The following is a 25172-nucleotide window of genomic DNA, read 5'->3' as shown; positions in this document are numbered from 1 at the left end:
ACAATACTGGGGAAGCCAGCACAGCTTGTCCAAGGCAAGGTCATGGAAGCTCCATAGACACATCCAGAGTCCCTGAGGGACTGAATTGCTGGGCTGACGGCTGTGGGAACCATGGTCTCGGGGAACATCTAGCTCAACTGGCATAACGTAGTTTATAAAGAAAATGTTCTACATTCTACTTTGGTGAGCAATGTCTGGGGTCTTAAAAGCCTGTGAGTGGCCATTTAAGATACTCTACTGGTCTCACCCCTTCGGGAGCAAGGGAGAATGAAGAAAACTAAAGATACAAGGGGCATATTAGTCCAAAGGACTAATGGACCACAACTACCATGGCCTCCACCAGACTGAGTCCAGTATAGCTAGATGGTGCCCAGCTACCACTACCGACTGCTCTGACGGGGATTCACAATAGAGGGTCCCAGACACAGCTGGAGAAAAATGTTGAACAAAATTCTAACCCACAAAAAAAGACCAGACTTACTGGCCTGACAGAGACTGGAGAACCCCAAGAGTATCGCCCCCAGACACCCTTTTAGCTCAGTAATGAAGTCACTCCTGAGTCTTACCCTTCATCCAAAATTAGACAGGCCCATAAAACAAAATGAAACTACAGGGGCACACTAGCCCAGGGGCCAGGACTAGAAGGCAGGAGGGGACAGGAAAGCTGGTAATAGGGAGAGTGTTAACATGTCGTGGGGTTGTTAACCAATGTCACAAAACAGTATATGTACTAACTGTTTAATGAGAAGCTAGTTCTGTAAACCTTCATCTAAAGATCAGTTAAAAATATATGTATATATCAGAGATAAATTACCTGAAGGAACATAAAAGAAACCCATGTTTTCAAAAGTCAATCATTTTATATTTCTTAATAGGAAAATCAGCACCAACTTTTAAAATTTTAGAACAATTGAAAGAGTAAAAGCTTAATTACTGATCAAATGTGGTTCTAAAATAAAACTCACGTTGCTGTGTACTCTCAAAAAACATTTCAATTATATAAGGGAGATAGCAGTTCTGTATTTATTTACCTAGGCAAACCAAATTAAAACCTATTGCCATTAAGTCAATTCTGACTCATAGGGACCCTACAGGACAGAGTAGAACTGCCTCATAGGGTTTCCAAGGAGCAGCTGCTGGATTTGAACTGCCCCACTTTTGGTTAGCAGCTAAGCTCTAAACCACTGAGTCATCAGGATTCCATTTACCTAGGACAATATTATATAAAAATATTGTCTATCTGCCACTTCCTACACTTTTTCCCTTCGAGATGAAGACAGTTACTATCAAATAAACCACTAAGCATTTTAAACCACATCAGTTTTAACGAACATGTTACTTTTTTGGTTTAGACGTAAAATCTTTGGACCTGGAAGAGAAGAGTTGATGAACTCTCGGTTCAAATTCAAATTAAAGACTCTGTGATTCCTTTTTTTTTTCCCTGCCTGCGTTTTTGCAGGAAGTGCAAATATGTGGAAGCTATAATGTAATATTCTTCTAGAAGCAGAAAATGCTGGCAAGTTTTATTCTCTTAATAGAGTTAGTTACACTTAACTGGACTAGTTTAGATGAATGGATCACCCAACTTAAGTCATCACATGTAAGAAAGCCTGCTGGATGGTGGTGTAGTCACTAAAATGTCTACAATACAGAAAAGAGAAAACTCTAGAGGGCAGAAAGAATAAACACACTCACCATGTTTTTTGTGCAACTTTCTACCGTTTAAAGCAGCAATGCTGATTTAATACCATCCGTGCAGTAGGAAGAGATGTTTATTTTCTTATTTTCTTTCCAACCACAGCTTTTATTATCCTGACGTTGTTTTATTTTTAACTTGGGGAAGTGGGTTGAAGTATGACATGAATGACCATGCAGAGCTTTAGCATCTTAAACAAATTATTTGTGGATAATCACTACACTCAAGCACTCATAAACCTCAGGATTAGAAAATCCAATAAAAACAACACTGACTTACCCATAAGATGCCTCACCTACAAGATATAGCTCAAAATTTATGTAGTAACTTTCACTTCTCAAAAAGCTTTCGCATTGACTAGGGAATAATTAAAGAAATTCTCCCCTTATATAGCAGACACTTATCTAAGAAATCCCACTTTCTGAAATACATCTAAGAACCCAGGAAATGAGGACAAGTACCATCTGAGCATTCTTTCATTAAAACAACATTTATTGATTACCTACTACTTCATAAGTAGTATATTAGACTCTGGGAATATAAAAATGATTAAACATTAAAATATAAAGGGGAAATATTTTATGATCCAACTTACGTGAAATATGTAGACTAGGCAAGTATAAAGAGACCAAAGCTTATTAGTGGTTATTAGGGCTGGCAGGAGAAAGGTGAAAAGGGGACTCATTGCTTAGAGGAAACTAAGCTTCTATTATGGGTAATGGAAAACTTCGGATCAGATAAAGATCATAGTTGAACAACATGATAAACATAATGTCATTGAATTGTACATCTGAAGAATGAAGGAATGGCAGATACTTGTTACATATGTTTACCACAATAAAAAAAATCTCTTACTAAAATGTGCGCATTAAATTTAATGTCAAGAGAGTGGCAGAATGGATTAAAAAACACGATCCAACTATATGCTGCCTATAAGAGACACACCTTAAACTTAACGACACAAACAAACTAAAACTCAAGAGATGGAAAAAAATATATCAAGCACACAACAATCAAAGAAGAGCAGAAGTGGCAATATTAATCTCTAACAAAATAGACTTTAAAGTAAAATCCACCACAAAGGATAAGGAAGGACACTATAAAATGATTAAAGGGTCAATACACCAGGAAGACATAACTGTAATAAATATTTACTCACCCAAAGATAGGGCTCCAAAATACATAAAACAAACTCTTCAACAGCTTTGAAAAGAGAGATAGACAACTCCATAATAACAGTAGAAGACTTCAACACACCACTTTTGGTGAAGGACAGAACATGCAGAAAGAAGCTCAGTAAAGACACAGAACATCTAAATGCTACAGTCAACCAACTAGAGCTCAAAGACATAAACTGAACACTCCACCCAACGGCAGCCAAGTATACTTTCTTTGGCAACACACATGGAACATTCTCCAGAATAGACCACATATTAGGCCATAAAACAAGCCTTATCAGAAGCCAAAGCATCAAAATATTACAAAGCATCTTTTCTGACCATAAAGCCTTAAAAGTGGAAATCAGTAACAGAAAAAACAAGGAAAAAAAAAAATCAAACACATGGAAACTGAACAACACCTTGCTCAAAAACTACTGAGTTACAGAAGGAATTACAGATGGAATAAAGAAATTCATAGAATCAAATGAGAATGAAAACACATCCTACCAGAACCTTTGGGACACAGCAAAAGCAGTGCTCAGAGGTCAGTTTATAGCAATAAATACACACACCCAAAAAGAAGAAAGGGCCAAAATCAAACCACTAACCCTACAACTTGAACAAATAGAAAGATAGCAGCAAAAGAAGCCCTCGGGCACCAGAAGAAAGCAAATAATAAAAATTAGAGCAGAATTAAATGAAATAGAGAATAGAAAAACAATTGAAAGAGTTAACAAGACCCAAAGCTGCTTCTTTGAAAAGATCAACAAAATCGATAAACCACTGGTCAAACTTAGAAAATAAAAACAGGAGAGGAAGCAAATAATCCGAATAAGAAATGAGATGGGTGATATCACAACAGACCCAACTGAAAGTAAAAGAATCATAACAGAATACTATGAAAAATTGTACTCTAACAAAATTGAAAACCTAGAGGAAATCGACAAATTTCTAGAAACACACTACCCACCTAAACTAACACAAAGAGAGGCAGAACAACTAAATAAACCTATAACAAAAGAAGAGATTGAAAAGGTAATTAAAACACTCTCAACAACAACAAAAAAAGCCCTGGCCCTTACAGTTGCACTGGAGAATTCTACCAAACTTTCAGAGAAGAGTTAACACTACTACTACTAAAGGTATTTCAGAGCCTAGAAAAGATAGAATACTCCTAAACTCATTCTAAGAAACCAGCATAACCCTGATAAGAAAACCAGGTAAAGACACCACAAAAAAAGGAAATTAGAGACCAATATCACTCATGAATATAGACGCAAAAATCCTCAACAAAATTCTAGCCAATAGAATTCAACAACGTATCAAAAAATAATTCACCATAACCAAGTAGGATTCATACTAGGTATGCAGGTATGGTTCAACATTAGAAAAACAACCAATGTAATCTATCGCATAAAAAGATGATATATCAGTTGATGCAGAAAAAGCATTTGACAAAGTCCAACACCCATTCATGATAAAAATTCTCAGCAAAATAGGAATAGAAGGGAAATTCCTCAACATAATTAAGGGCATTTATACAAAGCCAACAGCCAACATCATCCTAAATGGAGAGACTTTGAAAGCATTCCCCTTGAGAAAGGGAACCAGACAAGGATGCCCTTTATCACCACTCTTATTCAACATTGTGCTGGAGGTCCTAGCCAGAGCAATTAGGCTAGAAAAAGAAATAAAGGGCATCCAAATTGGTAAGGAAGAAGTACAATTATCTCTATTTGCAGATGATATGATCTTATACACAGAAAACCCCAAAGAATACACAAGAAAACTACTGGAATTAATAGAAGATTTCAGCAAAGTATCAGGTTACAAGATAAACATACAAAAATCAGTTGGATTCCTCTACACCAACAAAGAGAACTTTGAAGAGGAAATCAACAAATCAATACCATTTACAATAGCCCCCCAAGAAGATGAAATACTTAGGAATAAATCTAACCAGATATGTAAAAGACCTATATAAAGAAAACTACAAGACACTACTGCAAGAAACCAAAAGAGACCTACGGAAGTGGAAAAACATATCTTGCTCATGAACAGGAAGACTCAACAATGTAAAAATATCTATTCTACCCAAAGTGATCTATAGATACAATGCAATCCTGATTCAAATACCAATGGCACTTTTTAAGGAGATGAAGAAACAAATCACTAACTTCATATGGAAAGGGAAGAGGCCCTGGATAAGTAAAGCATTACTGAAGAAGAAGAACAAAGTGGGAGGCCTCACACTACCTGATTTTAGAACCTATTATACTGCCACGGTAGTCAAAGCAGCCTGGTACTGGTACAACAACAGATACATAGACCAATGGAAAAGAATTGAGAATCCAGACATAAATTCATCCACCTACAAGCAGCTGATATTTGACTAAGGCCCAAAGTCTGTTAATTGGGGAAAAGACAGTCTCTTTAACAAATAGTGCTGGCATAACCAGATATCCATCTGCAAAAAAGTGAAACAAGACCCCTACCTCACACCATGCACAAAAACTAACTCCAAATGGAACAAAGACCTAAATATAAAATCTCAAATGATAAAGATCATGGAAGAAAAACTAGGGACAACACTAGGAGCCCTAATACATGGTATAAACAGAATAAGAACCATAAGTAACAATCCACAAACACCAGAAGAGAAACTAGATAACTCGGAGCTCCTAAAAATCGAACACTTATGCTCATCAAAAGAGTCAAAAGACAACCTACAGACTGGGAAAAAAATTTTGGCTATGACAAATCGGATCACCATCTAATCTCTAAAATCTATAAGATACTGCAAAACCTCAACAACAGAAAGACAACCCAATTAAAAAATGGGCAAAGACAAAACTAAAACCATTCCTGAAGCCAACTCTTCAGACAAAGATTAGACTGGACTATAAGACATAAAATGATACTCATGATGAGGGTGCTCCTTAGCTCAAGTAGATACATGAGTCTAAATGGGCAGCTCTTGTCCAGAGGCGAGATGAGAAGGCAGAAAGGGACAGGAGCTGGTTGAATGGACACAGGAAATACAGGGTAGAAAGGAGGAGTGTGCTGTCACAGTATGGGGAGAGCAACTAGGGTCACATAGCAGTGTGTGTATAAATTTTTGCATGAGAAATTAACTTGAACTGTAAACTTTAAAGCACAATAAAAAAGAAAAAAAAATGGAGAAAAAATATGAACAGGCACTTCACCAAAGAAGACATTCAGGTGCCAACAGATACATGAGGAAATGCTCATGATCATTAGCCATTAGAGAAATGCAAATCAAAACTACAATGAGATACCATCTCACCCCAACAAGGCTAGCATTAATCCAAAAAACAGAAAATAATAAATGTTGTAGAGGTTGTGGAGAGACTAGAACACTTATACACTGCTGGTGGGAATGTAAAATGGTACGTCCACTTTGAAGATCGATTTGGCGCTTCCTTAAAAAGATAGAAATAGAAGTACCATACATTCCAGCAATCTCACTCCTCGGAATATATCCTAGAGAAATAAGAGCCGTCACACAAATAGATAAATGCACACCCATGTTCATTGCAGCTTTGTTCACAATAGCAAAAAGCTGGAAACAACCTAGGTGCCCATCAACGGACAAATGGATTAACAAATTATGGTATATTCACACAATGGAATATCTATGCAACGATAAAGAACAACAATGAATCTGTGAAACTTAACATGGGTAAATCTGGAAGGCATTATTCTGCATGAAATTAGTCAGTTGCAAAAGAGCAAGTATTGTATGAGACCGCTATTATAAGAAATCAAGAAAAGGTTTAAACACAGAAGAAGAAAACATTCTTTGATGGTTGGAAGGGTGGAGAGGGAGGGAGAGGGGTATTCACTAACTAGGTAGTAGATAAGAATTATCTTAGGTGAAGGGAAGGACAACACACAGTACAAGGGAAGTCAGCACAACTAGACTAAACCAAAAGCTAAGAAGTTTCCTGAATACAACCAAACACTGAGGGACAGAGTAGCAGGGGCAGAGGTCTGGGGACCATGGTTTCAGGGGACATCTGGGTCAACTGGCATAACAAAGTTTATTAAGAAAATATTCTGCATCCCACTTTGGTGAGTGGCATCTGGGGCCTTAAGAGCCAGTAAGCGGCCATCTAAGATACATCAGTTGGTCCCAACCCACCTAGAGCAAAGGAGAATGAAGAACACCAAAGACACAAGGAAAATACTAGCCCAAGAGACAGAAAGGGCCACATAAACCAAAAACACCATCAGCCTGAGACCAGAAGAACTGGCTGGTGCCTGGCTACTACCAATGACAGCCCTGACAAGGAACACAACAGAGAGTCCCTGATGGAGTGGGAGAAAAGTGGGGTGCAGAACTCAAATTCTAGTAAAAAGACCAGATTTAACGGTCTGACTGAAACTGGAGGAACCCCGGAAGACACGGGACCTGGATCCTGTTAGCCTAGAACTGAAACCATTCCCGAAGCCAATTCTTCAGACAAAGATTAGACTGGACTATGGGACATAAAATGATACTTGAGAGGAGAATGCTTCTTAGCTTAGGTAGATGCATCAGACTAAATGGGCAGCTCCCGTCCAGAGGTGAGATGAGAAGGTGAAAAAGGACAGGAGCTTGTTGAATGGACATGGGAAATCCATGGTGGAAGGGAGGAATGTGCTGTCACATTATAACGAGAGCAGCTAGCATCACGTAGCAATGTGTGTATAAATTTCTGTATGAGAAACTGACTTGAACTATAAACTTTCACTTAAAGCACAATAAAAAAAATTAACGTCGATTTGTTCTTGGCGAGGACATTTGGTCCCTCCTTCAGGACTATCTTGAGTCCCTGGGTGGCACAAATGGTTAAGCACTTGATTACTAAACAAAAGGTTGGCAGTTTGAATCCAACAAGAGGTGCATCAGAAGAAAGTCCTGGAGATCTTCTTCAGAAAAATCAGCCATTGAAAACCCTATGGAGCACAGTTCTACTATGACACACATGGGATCACCATAAGTCAGGGTTGACTGGAGAGCAACTGGCTAGTAGGCTGGCTGATTCAGGCCATCTACACTTACTTTATTCAAAGTATTAAAATCTTAACGCTTTGATTTTCCATAGCTCATTGTATCTGAAGCAGCACATCAGAAGTTGGGAAGCAGCACTGGAGGCAGGCACATAGATAGGAGCAAGAAGCTGGGGTAGTTTCCAAGACTGCATTATTAAATCTATCAGGATGATCAATAACCGACACTAGCAGAGGATGCACAGAGACGCCCAATAAGAATCTCAGAGAAACCCTGCTCATTACATATATCCACTAATAAGTTATACATCTTCTATCAATAATTTACAACATGTTGTTGTTGTTGTTAGGTGCTGTGGACTCTCTTCCGACTCAGCAACCCTGCATACGACAGAACGAAAGACTGCCCGGTCCTGTGCTACTCTCACAATCATTGCTATGCTTGAGCCCATTATTGCAGCCACTGTGTCAATCCATCTTGCTGAGGGTCTTCCTCTTTCTTAATGACCCTCTACTTAACCAAGTATGATGTCCTTTTCCAAGGACTGGTCCCTCCTGATAACACGTCCAGAGTAAGTAAGGCAAACACAGTCTCACCATCCTTGCTTCTAAGGAGCATCCTGGCTGTACATCTTCTAAGATAGGTTTGTTCATTCTCCTGGCAGTCCATGTTATATTCAACATTATTCACCAAAACCATAATTCAAAGGCATCAATTCTTCTTCAGTCTTCCTTATTCATTGTTCAGCTTTCACATACATATAAGGCAATTCAAAATACCATGGCTTGAAGATTCGGAGATGCCACCCAAAGGAAAAAGCAGTACTGGGAAAGGGGGGAAAGAGCGGAAAGAGGGGAAAGGGGTAGCTGCCTCTGGGAGTGACAGTGATGACAAGAAGGCTCAGGGTCCCAAAGGTGGTGGCAATGCAGTAAAGGTCAGACACATTCTATGCGAAAAGCACGGTAGAATTATGGAAGCCATGGAGAAGTTAAAGTTTGGAATGAGACTCAATGAAGTGGCTGCACAATATAGTGAAGATAAAGCCAGGCAACAGGGCGACTTGGGCTGGATGACCAGAGGGTCCACGGTAGGACAATTTCAAGAAGCTGTGTTTGCCTTGCTTGTAAGTGGGCTGGATAAGCCTGTGTTTCCAGACCCTCCAGTTAAGACAAAATTTGGATATCATATTATTATGGTTGAAGGGAGAAAATAAAATCATATGAAAGACTGAAAAAAAAAAATACTATGGCTTGGGTCAGGCGTACCTTAGTCCCCCCCAAAGTGACATATTTTCTTTTTAACACTTTAAAGGGGTCTTTTGCAGCAGATTTGCCCAATGCAATACATCGTTTGATTTCTTAACTGCTGCTTCCAAGGGTATTGACTGTGGACCCAAGTAAAATGAAATTCTTGACAACTTCAAATCTATTCTCCATCTATCATGATGTTGCTTATTGGTCCAGTTGTGAGGATTTTTGTTTTCTTTATGTTGAGGTGCAAGCCATACCGAAGACTGCAGTCTTTGATCTTCATCAGTAAGTGCTTCAAGTCTTCTTCACTTTCAGCAAGCAAGGCTGTGTCATCTGCATATCGCAGATTATTAATAAGTCTTCCTCCAACACTGATGCCGCATTCTTCTTCATACTGTCCAGCTTCTCAGATTATTTGCTCAGTATACAGACTGAATAGGTATGGTAAAAGCATACAACCCTGACACACACCTTTTCTGACTTTAAACCATTCAGTATCTACTTGTTCTCTTTAAACGAACTGCCTCTTGGTCTATGTGCAGTTCCTCATGAGCACAATTAAGTGTTCTGGAATTCCCACTGTTTGCAATGTTATCCATAATTTGTTGTGATCCACACAGTCAATTGCCTTTGCATAGTCAATAAAACACAGGTAAACATCTTTCTGGTAGTCTCTGCTTTCAGCCAACATCCATCTGACATCACCAATTATATCCCTTGTTCCACAACCTTCTGAATCTGGCTTGAACTTCTGGCAGTGCCTGTCGATGTACTACTGCAAAGACTTTTGAATGATTTTCAGCAAAAGTTTACATGCATGTGATATTAATGATATTGTTTGATAATTTCCGCATTCTGCTGGATCACCTTTCTTTGGAATGGACACAAATATGGATCTCTTCCAGTCAGTTGGCCAGGTAGCCGTATTCCAAATTTCTTGACATAGATGAGTGAGCACCTCCAGCGCTGCATCCGTTTGTTGAAACATTTCAGTTGGTAGTCCATCAATTCCTGGAGCCTTGTTTTTCGCCATTCCCATCAGTGCAGCTTGGACTTCTTTCCTTACCATTGACTCTTCATCATACGCTACTTCCTGAAATGGTTGAATGTTGAAAAATCATTTTTGGTACAGTGACTCTGTGTATTCCTTCCATCTTCTTTTGATGCTTCCAGCATCATTCAATATTTTGCTTGTAGAATCCTTCAATATTGCAATTCATGGCTTGAATTTTTTTCTTCAGTTTTTCCAGCTTGAGAAATGCTGAGCAAGTTCTTCCTTCTTGGTTTTCTAACTACAGGTCTTTGCACATTTATTACAATACTTTATGTTGTGTTCTTGAGCCAATAAATCTGTTCAGCTCTTTTACTTCCTCATTTCTTCCATTCACTTTAGCTACTTGACATTCAAGAGCAAGTTTCAGAGTCTCTTCTGATATCCATTTTGGTCTTTTCTGTCTTTCTTGTCTTTTAATGACTTTTGCTTTCTTCAGGTATGATGTCCTTGATCTCATTCTACAACTTGACTGTTCTTCAGTCATTAGTATTCAGTGGGTCAAATCTATTCTTGATATGGTCTCTAAATTCAGGTGTGATATACTCAAGGTTGTATTTTGGCTCTCGTGGACTTGCTCTAATTTTTTTCAGCTTCAACTTAAATTTGCATACGAGAAATTGATGGTCTATTCAGCAGCTCACCCCTGGTCTTGATCTGACTGATGATATTGAGCTTCTTCATTGTCTCGTTTCACAGTTGTAGTTGATTTGATTCCATCTGGTGAGGCCCATGTGGATAGTCGCTGTTTACGCTGTTGAAAAGAGGTATTGGCAATGAAGAAACCATTGGTCTTGCAAAATTCTACCATGCAATCCCCAGCATCATTTCTATTACCAAAGCTATATTTTCTAACTACTGATCCTTCTGCTTTGTTTCCAACTTTCACATTCCAATCACCAGTAATTATCAATGTACTTGATTACATGTTTGATCAATTTCAGACTGCAGAAGTTGGTAAAAATCTTCAGTTTCCTCATTTTGGGCATTAGTGGTTGGTGTGTAAATTTAAGTAATAGTCGTATTAACTGGTCTTCCTTGTAGGAGTATGGATATTATCTATCACTGACAGTGTTGTACTTTAGGATAGATGTTGAAATTTTCTTTTTGATGATGAATACAACGCCATTCCTCTTCAATTTGTCATTCCCGGCATAGTAGACCATATGATTGTCTCATTCAAAGTGGCCAATACTAGTCATTTCAGCTCAGTAATGCCTAGGATATGGATCTTTATGCAGTCCATTTCATTTGTGATGACTTCCAATTTACCTAGATTCATACTTCCTACATTCCACATTCTGATTATTAACAGATATTTGCAGCTGTTTCTTCTCATTTTATGTTGTATCACATCAGCAAATGAAGGTCCCGAAAGCTTGCTGCCATTCATGTAATTAAGGTGGACTCTACTTTGAGGAGGAAGCTCTTCACTAGTTGTATTTTGAGAACCATCCAACCTGAGGGGCTCATCTTGCTGCACTATATCAGACTATGTTCCAATGCTATTTATAACGTTTTCACTGGCTAATTTTTTCAGAAATAGACTGCCGGGTCCTTCTTCCTATTCTGTCTTAGTCTGGAAGTTCAGCTGAAACCTGTCTACCATGGGTGACCCTGCTGGTATTTGAAATACCGTGGCATAGCTTCCAGCATCACAGCAAAATGCAAGCCATCACAGTATGACAAACTGACATATGTGCAGGAGAAATACAACACAGAAGATATAAAAACATAGATTTTTGAAAAATAATTAGAAATTTAAGATTTAATGTGTTTCATTTAAAAAAATTCCACTGTATTTATAAAGAAAATGTTCTACCTTCTACTTTGGTGAGTAGCGACTGGGGTCTTAAAAGCCTGTGAGCAGCCATCTAACATACTCCACTGGTCTCACCCCTTCAGGAGCAAGGGACAATGAAGAAACAAGATACGAGGGAAAGGTTAGTTCAAAAGACTAACGGACCACAGCTACCATGGGCTCCACCAGACTGAGTCCAGTTCAACTAGATGGTGCCCGGCTACCACCACTGACTGCTCTGACAGGGATCACAACAGAGGGTCGTGGACAGAGCTGGAGAAAAATGTAGAACAAAATTCTAACTCATAAAAAAAGACCAGACTTACTTGCCTGACACAGACTAGAGAAACCCTGAGAGTATGGCCCCCGGACACCCTTTTAGCTCAGTAATGAAGTCACTACTGAGGTTCACCCTTCAGCCGAAGATTACACAGCCCCATAAAACAAAACGAGACTAATGGGGCACAACAGTCCAGGGACAAGGACTAGAAGGCAGGAGGGGACAGGAAAGCTGGTAATACGGAACCCAAGGTTGAGACGGGACAGTGTTGACATGTTGTGGGGTTGTTAACCATTGTCATGAAACAATATGTGTACTATTTAATGAGAAACTATTTATTCTGTAAACTTTCATCTAAAGGACAATAAAATAAAATTCCACCATACATTTTTACAGAAACCAAAAAATCCCTCATTATTTTCAAAAAAACACATCTGTGGCCTGAAGAATATGTGTACTAAAGTACTCCAATAATTCTCTTTAGAAAAATTAAACAACGAAATTTAAGAAATGCTAAATACAACTTAATTTTGACAAGTGTAAAGATTAACTTTTCAAGGTAAATTCATGATTCCATGTGAGATGTGAGACCATCACAAGCATGTAGACTGAATATTTAGATTTCACATAAACATAAGCGTCATTGCTAACATCCCCAGTTCTTGCTCTGTGACTGTGTTTTAATTTGACACTTAACAGCATGTTCTGAGTCCATTTCTTCTTTGTGGGCAGATGCCTTTGACTGAAAAGCAAAGTGCCACTGTTGCTTTTCATTTTTAATTACAAATTATTAGTCACCAGGGGCTAGATCATCCATTAACAGTAGCTTGACAGCAAAGCAGATTAGAAGGATCTCTGAAGGATTCATCAGCTAATGCAAACACCACAAAGAGAAAAAACCACATTTTAAAAATTGTTTATCAATATTTCTGGTTTGAAGTCTACTTTCTAAAAACTCCAAGGCCTAAGAGGAACTCTCAAACCTCATATACTTCACTGCACTCTGACACAAAGCGGGTCTTTTGGGATCACTAAAACCTATACCCTGCTAAATTCCTAGAACATGGGAGTGGAAAGGGAATCTTACAGTTCACATTTTTCAGAGGAGGAAATAAAGTACAAACTAATTCAATGACTTGCCCAAGGTAACACCACCATGTGGAAGCAGAAATGGCACAGGAATTTCCATTTCCACATACCCAATCCAGTGATCCTTACACTATATCACACTGGCTTCCCTTATAACAGCTCTAAGACTGCCAGGGAAGAATAAGGACTCTATCAGTGGTTGCAATCTAAAGTGTGGGGCAGGGCAGGGTGGAGAAACACAGAGCAAACAAGTGGAAATTTCATAAAAACACATAGAAGAAGGAGGAAACCATATAGCAAAAATAACAAGCTGCCTGTGAATGCTGAGGTTTCTCAGCCTCCTGGGCTGGCACCTGGAGTAGGCAGCTGTTCCCAATTGCTTCACAATTTATTATGTGAAATGACTCCTTCATGCCTTTGCATGATTAAGAACACTGACTAAGCTACTGAGTACCTTCACCAAGGTTTGGGGTTTAGGACACCAAGGAACTCCCAGGGACCTTGCGTCAGAAATCATGTGTCCCTAGAATAACCATAACAATAATAGTAACAGCTATCATTTACCAGTATTGTTCTGTTTTGCTAGATGAGAACATTGAAGCATGAAGTCAAAGAACTTGTTGAAGGTAAACAGCTAACAAGCCCTGGCATCAGAATGCCTCCCTAGTTCTATCCTGTTGTTGTTGTGATCTGCCTTCAAGTCCACCCCTGACTCTCATGGCGACCCCATGCGTAACTGAACAGAACAAAATGGTGCCCAGTCCTGTGCCATTCCCCTGATTGGTAGCAACTGGAACCACTGTGATCCATAGGGTTTTCACTGGCTGAATTATGGAAATAGATCACCAGGCCTTTCTTTGCAGTCCATTCCAGTCTGGAAGCTCCTCTGAAATCTGCTCAGCACTGTAATCCTCCACTGATAAAACGGGTGGGTGGTGGCCGTGCATGAAGAGCATTGGCTGGGAATTGAACCCAGGTCTACCACTGAACCACCAATACCTCTTACTCCAAACCATTTCACAACAACGTCAGTTCTATTTTTAGCAGTGATATCCTTTGAGCAAATAAAGCTTTGCAAAGCCCATTACCCAAAAAAGACCCACTGCCGTTGAGTTGATTCTGACTCATAGCGACCCTCTAGGGCAGAGTAGGACTGTTCCATAGAGTTTCCGAGGAGTGGCTGGTGGATTCGAACTGCCGATCTTTTGGTTAGCAGCTGTAGCTCTTAACCACTGCACCCCCAGGGCTCTCCGAAACCTATTAGGTAAAATATATTGAGAAGGGGGTTTGTTCTGAATATAGCTCATGTGAGGGCCCCAAAGCCCTAGCGACTTCTCAGCCCTGCCTTGGTCCCAGCTCAGTGGCTAGCTCAGATAATGGCTCTAGAACTCCTGGGGCTCTGATAGCTGTCAAAGGATATTAATGGGGTGTTTTCATCCCATAAATATGGGTCCACTCAACTTTGACTTTACTTGCAAGAAACCCTTCAGCTAAGCCCTGTGGAGTCCCTGGAGAGGCGGAAGGAAATCAGTTACTCAGCTGTTTTGCATCAGTAAAGTGGAAAAGGCAATGGAGAGCAAGGCAGAAGCCGAGTAAAGCTGAATCCCTTGCAAGGGTCTTCTGCTGGACTCCTCCCTCAGCACACCGACCACCCCAGCCGTGACTACACTTCAAGAGGCCAGCAATCTATGCGCTTTATTCTACACAAAAAGCAATCTGGGATGGGTGTTTGGGAGGCTGAAATTTTTAGCTGTGTCACTATTCGCAAAAAGAAAATAAAGTGCTATTTACACAGTGAATGACTGATAACAGCTGGGCTTGACAAAAGGGGCCTTGTTTATGTCATCTATTAGAAAGTCTCTGAAAAGGCAGCTACACACAGAGACTTTAAAAACTGCAGAAAACAAAAGGGAGAAAGGACATCGAAACATTTTATTTACCATTATGCTACTCAAGAATTAATTTTTCCTAGGATAAAAATTGCACCAGAGCATACACAAGACAATATTTCTCTTAGTAACTTCAATTTTCTAATGGTTACAAGACAATATTTCTCTTAGTAACTTCAATTTTCTAATGGTTACATGGAGTATATATGCTTCAACCCTTCTTTTCTCTTCCTAGTAGCAGACACTCATATGATGGATAAGTCAGAGAGAATAACACCAGCTGTATTTTGGTGGACAGAACATCTAGTTCTTCTTCTTCTTCTTCTTTTTTTTTTAAAGGAATCATTATTTCTGTTTTAAAACTGAAATTTTAAGACTTTTTGGGACTCTTGTCATTAGGAAAATAATTCCAAGGTAATGAATTTGAACAAAAATATCTGAGAAACAGAAGTATCATAGCATAATCATAGTATTTTTGTTTCTATCTAGAAACAACTGAAACATCTATTTATCCTATATAGTCTAATGAACATATAGAAGACTCTATTTACTAAGATAAAATCCAATCAATCATCTGTCTGCTTTACCTCCTAAACATCACTCCATCATTCCATCATTCTTCATCCCCATTTTCACCACCCCAGTCCAAGCCATCACCTTCTCAAGTCTCCTGTCTAGCCTTCCAGAATCTACTCTCCTCACCCTACTACTCCACCCTTACCATGGGTCCATTCCCCATATTGTAGCCAGTATGATCTTTCAGTAATTTAAATATGTTCCTCTTTGCATGCAGTATGCCATCTGTAGGTCATTCCAGTACTTAAAGCTCATCAGCGACTTCCCATTCCTCTCAGGATAAAGAACAACAAAGTTCTTATCACGACAAACAAGTGACTGCTTGATTGGTCCCATCCTACCTTCTCAGTACCCTGATGGTCTGGGCTTCTCACCCTCCCTCCCTGCTCTCTAGTCGCGTTGGTCATCTTTGAGTTCCTCCGTGTGCCAAGATCCCTCCCACATTTGAGCAGCTCCATGTACTGTCCCTTAAGCCAAATCACATTCCCCTCTAGAGTCCAAGAAAGTTAATTCCTACTCACCCTTCAGATCTTAAATCACTTCCTCAGAGAACTCTTCCCTATACTCTGATAGTACTTTATTCTACAAAGTATCCGTCACTTTTGCAATTATAAATATAATTGTATAATTTATTTTTTAATACTCGTCTCCTCCACTTGACTCTGAACTCCAAGAAGATGGAAACATGTCGATCCTGTACACCACTCTACTCCCAAGCAATAGCCCAGTGTTTGGCACATGGTAGGCATCTAAGCAATACTACACATTATTGAAGACAGAACAAACAGCACTGTAGGGAGCACAGTAATGACTGAATATGCTTAGCAATAACATCACCACCGAAATTCATCACACCGATGGGTTGGTAAAACCTATTGCCATCGAATAGATTCCAACGCATAGTGATCCTTATAGGACAGCATCAAGCTGCCCAATAGGGTTTCCAAGGCTGTAATCTTTACAAAAGCAGCCCAAATGAGAGAAAAGTCAGAGAAAAAAATGTCTTTTATCAGTGTTCCTTTAGCTTATGCTTATACAAAGACCCATGCAATAATGATGCCCAGTAGAATTTTTAAACACTGGTTTTCCACAAGTCCATTTGCAATATCCAGTGTTCTTTGTTGCAACTCTCCGGATCTCTTCTTCCAAGTTCCACAAAGCCTACAGAATTCATTGATGGATTGCCCAGTCTTCTCAGGATTAGTCTGTTAATATACTGAAACACCGAAATCTACAGAAATACCTCTGATCTTAGGCATAATTCTAATCAGAATGTCCAAACTGATCCAGGAACTTCACTCAATAAGATAAGATGCCATTATAGTTTCTCTTAAACATGATAGAATGATCAGATCCTATCATCCAAGCCTACCACTCCAAAACCTAAAAAGTGGGAGGCAGAATTATCATGGTGCTGATAAGCTCATAATCACAATATCAACAGCGATGTACCAGATACTGGGCTGAACACATTATAATGATTATGTGATACAGTGCTTAAAGTAACCTTGAAAAGTAGACTAATTTTAAAAAGAACTCTCAGATGTCTTAAATTCCCTGGATAGTTTCGGGATAATTGGCAGAAAGAAAGAAAAGAGGGAGAATGTGGTCTTTTTAGAGCTTGTTGACACGATTATATTCTCAGATGCTCACTCCTTAGGGAGGACGGGCAAGGAAGGCGTGTTGTAAGGCTGTTGACTTGGACCCCGCCTCTGCCTGAGGAGGAAGCCCTAATGCAGAGGGAAACCTGAGCACCAGGGAAAGCCAAGATGAGGCTCCCAACTAGAGTCCCGAGGATTCCTTGGAAAATGTCTTCCCGCTCACACCCTAGCTGGGCACTGAGTGTGGTTTCTATTTGGAAGGGTGAAGTTTGAGCTGGAGACCCAGTACCTGCCTTCATGTGAGCGTAGGGAATGGGAGAAGCATGTTTGAAAAGTAAGTGAGAACACAAAAGATTTGTTAGGAGAAGAAGGTAGTAGGAAGATACTTTAAAAATTAACCTAAAGAAGGTTTCTTTTCCTACCTTCTGGTATTTCTTTTTCTTTTTTTTCTTTTTCCCATTTTAAACAGGTCATCAGTGGCCCATGCTCATTTTCTCACAGGGGAGATGTGATAAGGCAGGAAACAGATATAACTCAATAGCCTCTGGCTTTGTGTTGCCAGCAGCCTAGCCCATTAAGAAGATTATGTTTGGTGATTCTGAGGGAAGAATTCCCTATCCATGTCACGTTCCTCCTCAGTCAGGTATCATTTGATAGCCTTAATGTTAGTTCAAAACAAAAACAAAACAAATTTTCCCCTTGCCCCTTCTCTTGTTTGGAGCAAAACCAATGAGAATAGAGATATCGGGATATTGGTGTTCAGTGGGAAAGAGACCCTGTACCTTACTTCCCCAGAGAAGAAAGAGACGTCTGGGGTGTCCAGGCAGAGTACTGTGTCCAAACTGAGAACCTTCTAGAGACTCAAGGGCTTCAGCATAGTGGGGATGTAGCACAAAGGACCACACATGGCACAGAATTTCAGAGTCACCAGCCAGCCTATGAGGAGAATTCAGGTAAGAATACGGGTCCCCTATGCTATAGGGTTGCTATGAGTTGGAATCAACAGCAATGGTTTTTTTTTTGTTTGTTTGTTTGTTTTAAGTGGTGGGGACAGTGGCAGTTCAGTGGCAGGATTCTCACCTTCCATGGGGCAGACCCAGGTTCAATTCCTGGCCAATGCACCTCATGCACAGTCACCACCTGTCTGTCAGTGGAAGCTTATGCATTGCTATGACGTTGAACAGGTTTCAGCAGAGCTTCTAGACTAAGATGGAATGGGAAGAAAGGCCTGGCGATCAACTACCAAAATCAGCCAATGAAAACCCTATGAATCCCAACAGTCTGTCATACAACTGAGCCTGAGGATGGCACAGGACTGGGCAGCACTTTGTTCTGTTGTGCACGGAGTTGTCACGAGTCAGGGGCCGACTCAGTGGCAGCTAAGGGCAAGTGATGATCAGTGTGAAGCAATGATTGAGGAATAGGTGGGCCTCCCAGAGAAAGAATGGAGAAATTCTTGTGGTATGAAGGGCTCAAAGTATATAATTAAAGTAAGTTAAAAAAGCCAAAAATATTATATTTCTTATATTATTATTTTAACTGAGATGAGTACCCACTATAATAATCACCATTACATATAATAATTAAAGGGAATTAGAGAATTAATAATAACCACACCCCCCACTAGCCTAAGGACTGACAGCCCCAAAAGATATCAAGGCTTCTGCTCAATAGTGTACTGAGAAAATCTATCCTCGTTACCCTTTTATAGCTGGGTGAGCATGTAGCAGTGGCCTGCAGCCTGTGTCAACTCTTTGTAGCCACCCTGCATGATTGGAATTTCCCAGAGTGCTTTGTGGGAATTCAACTTACATTGAAAGTGAATTGACGAAATGTCATTTGAGTTATGGAGAAAGTTTAAATTTACATAATGAAAATAATAACTGTAAGGTAGCATTTATCATTTATTAGACTTAATGTTAGCTCATAAACGACTGAACAGAAAATGCTAAATTTAACAGTTCCTGACAGAAGAAAGTACAGTGCTGCTGCCCTGCCTTTCCGGAAGGTAATCAACCCCTCCGAATCCAATTGAAAAGTGTATATCATCATTCAGGATTTCCCAAAATGTGTTTAGTGGCATAATTGTATCCTCTGAGATCAGTAAGCAAGGAGGGGATCTGCTACTAAATTAACTTGGAAACAATGCAGGGTTAAACAAAATTAAGACTTCTCAAGGCTTTTAATACATATTGTAAACACCCAAGAATTTATCTCAGCATGCAAACGTTCACAAACTTCTTTCTCTCTGTAACCCTTTTAGTGGAGGAAAAAAAAGAGAGACAGAAAAAGAAATATATTGAGTGATGCTTTGCTCTTACTAGATGGAGACAGTTAATTCATTTTTTAAAACTTCAATGCTTATAGCAGTTACCTTAGAGTCAATTCCATCTCATGGTGACCCCATGTGTGTCAGAGTAGAACTATGCTCTGTAAGGTTTTCAATGGTTGATTTTTCAGAAGTAGATTGCCAGGTCTTTCTCCTGAGGCACCTCTGGGTGGACTCGAACCTCCAACATTTTGGTTAGCAGCCGAGCAGTCTTAACTTTTTGCCCGGGGACTCCTTAATGATTATAGATATCAATAAATAAAAATGCTTTTATAATTTTAATTTTAAGATCCACATCTCATAAGTTTAGGTTAAAATCCAACTTGAAATCCAAACATAGCACTTACATCCTTCCCAGAAAACAAACACACAAAATCCCAAAGGAATGCACACACCAGAAAAAGTGTGAGACCTGCTGCCTGTTCATAAATAACAAGGATGGATGTGAAATGCATAGCACAGATCAGCATGCTTGTTATGTGTAAGTTGAGCAATTTTCAAAAAATGAAGACATGAGATGAACGTACATGGAATAGTGACAAAGTTTAATGTTTTAAAGGTACACACTCTAATTCAGAGCCATCATTGAAAATTACTCTCGCTAATTTACAGACCAATAAAAAGGTCCTGCTCACGAGACATGTCCTCTAATTTTAGATTTTTTATATCATTTCAAACATAGCTTGTGCTGTGCTGGGGTTTTACTTCGGGATATGACAGCATGGACTTTATTGGCCACACATTAGTGAATTATAGCAATGTAATCATCGAGTCCAATTTTAGAACACAACATTATTGACTCCATGCCATGCTAGGAACATTACATGAATCCAATATTCTGTAATAACACATAATAAACAGAACATTATATATATATATATATATATATATATGTATATGTGTGTATATATACACAATGCTATATTATATAATCATATATTATATGTATAGATATATATCATATATCTGTTAATTTTGTTAACCTCTTGGTATATTTTGTTAGTACATCTTACTAGCCTCCCCTAATGTGCTTGCCTCAAGGATCAGAAGTACTACTTATCTGCATCCCATTGACCTCAAGGAGCTTTCTTTTGCTTCTTTTCCGTTTACACAAACAAATGGATAACTATTTCCCTTAGTTAAAAAGAATGTGCTTCTGCATACTAAGCATCAGAGTGCTGATAGCCAGCATTTAAGAAACTTTAGTTCATTTCCCACACAGAGACCATCCACATAGAAATTGATAAAGCATGAAAAGATATTTCTGAATCATCCACAAAAAGGTTAATTTACATTCATTACCATTTGAATGTAAATCTACGACTTATATTCATTTGTTCTCCAAAAATCAATCCTTATACCATGGTCTAAAAAAACCCTCACAACATTCCACTCCCTGGGCATCATTTTACTGTAACGCAAGATTAGAAGTCTCTATCAGATATCAGAGAGTTAGTCTGAGCAACCACATAATCCCTATCCTGATGCAAACACATTATCAAAAGCCTACACCACTTTGAAGTAATTTAAGTCCATTCTTCCTAATCACATTAAGTTTTACTTGTTTTCTTTGACTCTGTTCAAGACAGATGAAGCCTCAGCAAGAATCTCTCCTTGCCTTTTTTTTCCAGCTGACTGTGTAAGCCATGGGCTGTGTTAGATGCCTGATCTACAGGGTCCCAAGAAGAGATGACTCTTCCTTTCTGACTGCTCACCTAGGGGAAAAGAAGAATCAAAATATCCTTCCATACTCAGTGTGGGGGCTGGTTATCCTACAGCTTCTGTCCACCTTTTCAATGGAGCACATTTGTAATCACTGTCCAGCCTTCACAGTTCTCACTGAAGAGTCCCTTTGGAGGTGAAGCACTCATTATTTCTCCTTGACCTTCTTCGTTCTTGTGGCAGTAGCAATAAGAAACAGGCAGAACATCACTCATAGTGCACACAAACCTTTTTCTCTGCTGTGGGAGGTGATGGTTACAGACGTGAACATTTTGTGCGAGGTCTGAAAAGCTGGCCTGAGAGGAGTAAGGGAGGAGCAGAAGGACAGCAGTGGCATCCAGCTACAACATCAACGCCTGCCCTGCCAATCTGGGCATGATAAACAGAAACACGGCACAGTGGGCCAGAGCTCTGCTCACAGTTTCTGATAAATTAGCCTTAATGCTTACATCCATTTATTTTCCCAAATATTTAAAGCAAAGAGTCAATTAATAAGAGTGAATACTTTAAATTTGAGGGAAACCAGTATTAAAAGGTGCTCTGGAGTGATATGGAGTTCCTGGGTTGTGCAAACAGTTAAGGCTCTCAGACATTTGAGGGCAGGTAATTCTTTGTTATGGAGGCCTGTCCTGTGCATTGTACAATGTTGCATCCTTGGATGTGACCCACTGAATGACAGTAGAACTCTCCCCACCCACCTCAATTCATGTCCACGAAATGCCCCCTGGAAGGTAAAACTGCCCAAATTTGAGATCCAATGATCTACCCTATCTCATTTCATCCCAATAAAAATACTGGAAGGAGGCAACTTTAGTCACTTTACCTTTCCTGGATCGCAGCAGTAAAAAGGGAAAGAGACAACACTGTGAGCCAGAAGCCTGAACTCCTCCCCTATGCCGAAATCTTTAAAATGTGTTTTAAAGAATGATAGAAGTGTCACTGATGTCCATTGAGCATGCTAAATTCAACTTCTGGTTGCCAAAGGTAATGTTGACATAATTGTGTGCTTAGCCTTTATTGTTATTAACCTTCAAATAAACAAATTTTCAGAGCCATCTCTCCCCATGTATGTCAGCACTACTTTATAAAGGCCCACTTTACTTTTATCTTCCCCCACCCTAAAAATAACCCGGACTTTGGAATTAGACAGCCTGGATTTGAACTGTGGCTCCTCCTGTTTCTAGCTTGTGTGATTGTGGGTAAGTAACTTCATCTCCCCTTTACATACTACAGAGGACCCTATTGTGTGGGTGTCACAGAGAAGCCCACAGCTAGTTCTGCAGTGCCTCCTGCTGTGCTGATCAGAGGTGAAAGGTACGGATTGCAGTTGTGGAGTGACACCCAGTCTCCTCACCCTTTTTCTGCAGTGCCATCACCAAAGGCGGTGTGATTCTTTCCCCTCCATTAAACACACTCTGACCATCCACACACTTGAAAAGATTGATCCCATCTTCCCCACCGAAACATATGTTACAAAGAATCCAGCTGCACCAAAAAATTTAATGAGAGTTAAACATAACCCAGCTGCACCATCTAATCTAAGGCTAAGGGGCTGTGGAAATGGGTCCAGCAGGCATTGGGAGCAATGATGCTTGCAAACGGCCCCAAGGGCAGTGGTGGCTCCTTTCCAAGGAAAGGGACCAGGGTTACTCTGCATTGCAGATTTTTCATGAGGGGCAGTGTGGACCTGTTGCTCAGCACAGACTAGAGGCTCCTTTTCATTCAGGTGGAAGGTTTCAACATGACCATTTAGCTTTTAAAGCCTTCTCTGTGGTGATTTTGGATGAGGAGATTTTAATAAAATACTTGGAATTTTCAAATATTTCAATAATTTTCCACCTCTAGAACTTCAAATACATTCTTGTGGAAGAACACTTTTCAGGACATGCATCCCCTTAAATTCCAACTGAGTGATAATAATATGCCTTATTTATATTCAAAATACAGAGTGGAATGAAAAACTATGAGTTAAATTTTTATCTTGTGTTAAAAACTGATAAGGTTAATAAAATCTGATTGAGTTTCCAAAGGAAGAGACCAACAAAACATTTTTTTATTTTTCTTAAGCATCAAATACCATGAGTATCTTATCACATAAATGAGAACATTTGGGATTATCCTTCTCCTAGGTGATAGGACCAACATTGATTCCGCTTTATCCATGATCCCTGATTTAAAACATCCTCTACAACGCCTCTAAAGTTACTTTTAATGTCCTCTGAATACCCTTTCCCCACGCTATCTATAAGACATGCAGATAATATAAACTACACGGTTTATACCACCTTGTCACACAATCGGAAATGTGAGAAAAAGCAATCTTAAGATAAAACTTGTTAGTGCAGAAAGTACTTTAGCAAGATAAATCCGTATTTATCTTCTTGAGAGATGAAGGAGCGGGGAAGAAGAACTGTGATCCCCCCAGGTCAAGACTTGTTGGCAAAAATAAAAATAAGACCTCCCCTCAGACACAGAGGTGTGAAAAATGAAAACAGCAGACTGTATTTACATGAAAAAATAAACTGGATTCATAAAGGTCTGTCCTTTTTTTGAATAAAGTACAGCATTCACAACATGCCATATATGTACTCAGTTCAAAAATCATGACCTCCATTTTCATATGACTCTTCATTAGTGGAGGTAAAAGAATCTAGTGCTCACTTATATTTAAATCATTTTAATATGTAAGTATAAAATATTCAAAGAGTTGGAAGAGTACCCACCTCTATAAACTATGTAATTCATATTCAGTACTATATGAACTATTTATTGTCCTTACATATATAAACAATTCAATTCAATATTAAGTAACTGCTATGTAAAAAACACACTGCTGTATGTTGTCAGAAGTAGGTACTTAAGATGCCATTTCTGCCCTCTGATTGCTTAGAATTCCCTAGGAAAAGAAGACTTAGTTTAAAATGCTGTTAATACAAAGAATAATGAAGCAGGTGTTCCAGCCAATGTACAAAGCCTTTAGAAACATAGAGTCAAATGACTCAATGAGAACACTGGATGTGCCATTGACAGCAGAGTATTATAACTACATTTTCTTCCCAGAAAGAAGGAGGAGAGAATGGGAGTAATCTGAGTAATTTTTGAGGGGAGGGAAGTTAAAGGAAATCCTACCAAATGGTCTTAATCTTTTTCTATAGGATGGGAGGTAAGCACAAAGAAGGAGAGATTCAACACAGTCACTGTGAAAAAGACAAGAACCCAGTAGGGATGAGTAATTTCCCTCTAAACCTGCTGCCTGATATTATACTATGCAAATATTTAAGGGTTACCACATATCTGTGATAGAGATACTCTTTCAATGATATTCCCCTACTTTGCTAAATCCCTCTGGGAAAGGAATGCACACACCATTCTGATTTAATGCTTGCAGAATAATGCTCTTCTGCAGGCACTATAAAGCAACTGGAGGTACTTGAAAATACCTCTGTTTAAACAAAACTCAGCTTGTGACAGGTATATATTTTTATCTTTTTAAAAATCATATTTAGAAAGTTGTTACAGTGCCTTCAAGTGTATTTAGATTCATAAGCACTCTTTGACAACAATGGTAATGATAATATATTCACATCATTCACAGATAGTTACTTATAAGTTTAACAGTACAACTGAAAAGGAGAAATGAGTATTTCTCTGAAAAAAAATGTATAAATATTAGGTTTACCATGTTGGTGACATAAAACAAAGATGTAACAA

The 25172-nt window shown here is 39.2% G+C and overlaps 1 protein-coding gene and 1 pseudogene across 1 annotated transcript in view; one reads left to right on the top strand and one right to left on the bottom strand.

The window, feature by feature from the left end:
• The window catches only part of THSD7B (thrombospondin type 1 domain containing 7B), a 1037490-nt gene that overhangs the window by 683960 nt on the left and 328358 nt on the right, over positions 1–25172 (bottom strand). The gene's annotated exons all lie outside the window — the stretch shown is intronic.
• LOC101349536 (peptidyl-prolyl cis-trans isomerase NIMA-interacting 4 pseudogene) lies at positions 8646–9086 on the top strand (annotated as a pseudogene).

Source organism: Trichechus manatus, unplaced genomic scaffold (assembly GCF_000243295.1).
Source record: "Trichechus manatus latirostris isolate Lorelei unplaced genomic scaffold, TriManLat1.0 scaffold00033, whole genome shotgun sequence".
Lineage (NCBI taxonomy): Eukaryota > Metazoa > Chordata > Mammalia > Sirenia > Trichechidae > Trichechus > Trichechus manatus.
The sequence above is the reverse complement of the archived record's forward strand: the minus strand, read 5'-3'. Positions and strand labels throughout refer to the sequence as shown.